Source organism: Biomphalaria glabrata, chromosome 9 (genome assembly GCF_947242115.1).
Source record: "Biomphalaria glabrata chromosome 9, xgBioGlab47.1, whole genome shotgun sequence".
NCBI lineage: Eukaryota > Metazoa > Mollusca > Gastropoda > Planorbidae > Biomphalaria > Biomphalaria glabrata.
The window spans coordinates 5,723,440-5,726,724 of record NC_074719.1 but is presented as its reverse complement, the minus strand read 5'-3'; positions in this window follow the sequence as shown (position 1 = coordinate 5,726,724).

The following is a 3,285-nucleotide window of genomic DNA, read 5'->3' as shown; positions in this document are numbered from 1 at the left end:
TCTGTGTTATATAAGATAAGAGTTTTTTTTCTTTTAAAAACAATATACACGAGGTAGTAAAGCTGTTGCCGACTTTTATGATGTTATTGTATAGAAACTATAAAACTTGTGTTTCTAAGATGACTGGCCAATGACGTGAACTTATTGAAACTTTAAGATTGTAATGGAAGCTTAGTGAAGATTCAGGACTTATTAAGCTTTTTGAAGAAATTTGATCATCAATATGCAACACTTATCATTCAAGCGTGTAAACTACTATCAGGAGGTCTATCGCTTTTCATTGAAAACAAAAGTGAATAATTAAACATAATAATACCTCTGGTCTATAGTGTATCCACTTAAATGTCAACAGTTCATAAAATACTAAACAAATATTAAACACGAATTAAAGTAAATTTACATCAGCAATTGCTAAAAAATTTTCGTTGTAATATCGTCTACATCTTAATAGAGGCTATCACTAGTACTTTGTGATCAAGCAACTGTAGCCCTAAGAGATTTCGCTCGAATAACACCCATTTAAAATCGATTTGGATTATTAACTCTATCCTGCTGAATGAATGTCAAGATATGTATGATATCTGGTGGTATTTAGCTGAAACTTGGATTCCACTCCTGCTCCTCTCATATCCCTGAACCAAATCGAAAGGAAGACTTGGCACACAGCCTCCAGGCCTCCAGAAAAGAGATTCTGGTTTTTAAGATTGGCAATAAATGGTTTGATATATTTTGGCAAATCTAATGAAAACAATTTTATCGTAGGAAAACTGTTTGTATATGGATTGAAGACGAGTTTATTATTGGTAAGTTATTGGTAAGTTAATCACGATGGTTGAGCTGAAGAAAATAAAATAAAATGACTCACACTGAATTATGGATCAAATTATTTACAGAAAATGAACTAAATTGTATTGATGCTGCCTGTAACGACTTTCCTTTTTTTGGTGTGGCTAGGGGGTGGAGATTAAATATTATAGCTACAAGAAATAAGCAAGCAGCCTAGAAAATGGATTTCTTAGTGATAAACGCAGAGCGATGAATTATTGCTAATTTGAGGATGAGTAGCTGTTTTATGGTCTTGTTTTTCTTTATAAGAGATTAACTTGTGAAATAGATCAACAGAATGACTAATAATAAGGCTTGTCTTTCCAGTCTGAAGATTATTGAGGAGAGCAGTATTTCCCGTGGCAGCGCAGCCCCAGCTATGATCTACATATTTTGCCATAACCAGGGCAAGCATAACCATTGTTTTGCAGGTGGTTGATTTAAATTTTCTTTTCGCCGTCTGCTTTTGTTCTCGGCAGCGGATTTTCTTTTGGTCTCAAATGTGTATTCCGCGGACTTGGTGAGTGATCTCCACCTGTTTCGTTCTGAGGCCGCAAGCAGCAGGGTGCTCTCTTCTATGTCAGCCAAGGAAAGTTGATGCCTAATCTGGCCTTTGAAGCGTTTCCGTGGGGCGCCTCTGTTACGTCGTCCACATTTTACAGCTAATCGTCTGAATGTCTCTCAAGTCAAAAGGAGTTATTTCAACCGAGTTTAGTTAAAACGAAATTTAAGGCGAGGCTCGCAAAAAAATAGCAATACTGAGATTCATAAAGTCTATGATATGGCTCCTTCTGTCTCGGAAGACAATGAATGCGCCAAAATGAGCAACTGGTTTTTGGTTTCGTCTTGAGACTGGGCAGAATCTGGTGAGACTAATCAAGCTAATTTTGGAGCTGCAGAGTTAGCCACAGTTCCTGCATATGTATGCATCTGTTTTATGGCTAGCTGATAAGGCAGCTTTCTTCGTAGTTTTTTTTTTTTGTAGTCTGTCTCCATGCTGTCCGGACTTGGGCTATCTCCTCCCACATACTTTCGTTGATGCCTGTGGTTCTCATGTCTCCCTTGCAGACATCTCTATAGGTTAGTCTTGGGCTATTTCCTCCCACATACTTTCGTTGATGCCTGTGGTTCTCATGTCTCCCTTGAAGACATCTCTATAGGTTAGTTTTTGGCGTTCTTTAGGTCTGGCTTTTTCTGCAAGCTCAGCATATAGAATGTCTCTAGGAATACTTCCATCTGGCATGCTGGTGACGTCCAAGTCAGCGTGGTCTTCTCTGTGCTAGAAGAACATGGATGATGTGTCTATTGGTCATTTTCCTGGTTGCAGACATGATCCCTGCAAGAGATGCGCATTATGGGTTGCAGGCAGCGTAAGTGAAAGTTATTTAATCTATGCTCTTGATACATGTACCTTGGCAACATCATAACAAATGATGGAGATGTCTACCATGATGTAGCGTGCCGAATAGGAAAGGCTGCAGCATATTAGGACTAGCCAAGCCATTGGACTCTAGACAAAAATACACCTTCTCAACACAATCGTCATCCCAACTGCTACTTATGCTTGTAAGACGTGGAAGTCATCTGTCAAAATTGAGAAAAGACTAAATGTGGCTTAACCAAAATGGCTGAGACGGATTTTGGGAGTCAGTTACACAGATCGGGTCTCAAACAAGGAAATTAATTCTATACCGAACTGGGAGTCGAACACTTAGCGAGGTTGTGACAGAGCGTCGCATGAGGTTTGCGGGACATGTTGTACGTCAAAATGAATTACGCACACCAAGAGTTGCGATAACGAGGAAAGCGCAAACAGGGACGTCCTCGTATTACTTGGAGCCACACCTTCATGGAGGACCTCAGAACAGTGGATACCAGGTGGGAAGAGGCTTCAGACATTGCCAATGACATATATTTATGGAGACAGCTTGCCGAACGGCGCGGGAGGACCTAAGTCTAAGTAAGTAAGTAAGTAAGATACATGTATGTTGACCAGCTCTTACTGCCATAAAGAAGAGTTTTCACAACACTGGCATTGCAGACTAGGATTTTGGTTGCCGTGGCCAATTTGGCATTTTCCCTGACGCGCTTGGAGAGATTTGCCATTGCTGCCGAAGCCATTCCTATTCATTTTTGTCAGTTATTGTCTATAGTGTAGACTTATAATTTGTAAAATAAAAAAAAAGTGTTAATTAATATAATAAATAATGTTTTGTTTTTATTCATTTATTGACATAAATTAACATATTTCAATATAAAAAGTGAACAACATTGATTATAAAAAAAAACAAATCAGTAAAAATGACTTTTTTTTTTTTCAAAAGAAATTTAAATATTTAATTCAACCGAAATTGATATTGAAAATAAGTGAAATCCTCTAATTCAATATTTTGTGAATCTTCGATGCAAGCTGAGGCCTAGGACTAAATCTAATTACAAGATTAAAGAAGCGTATCGTTG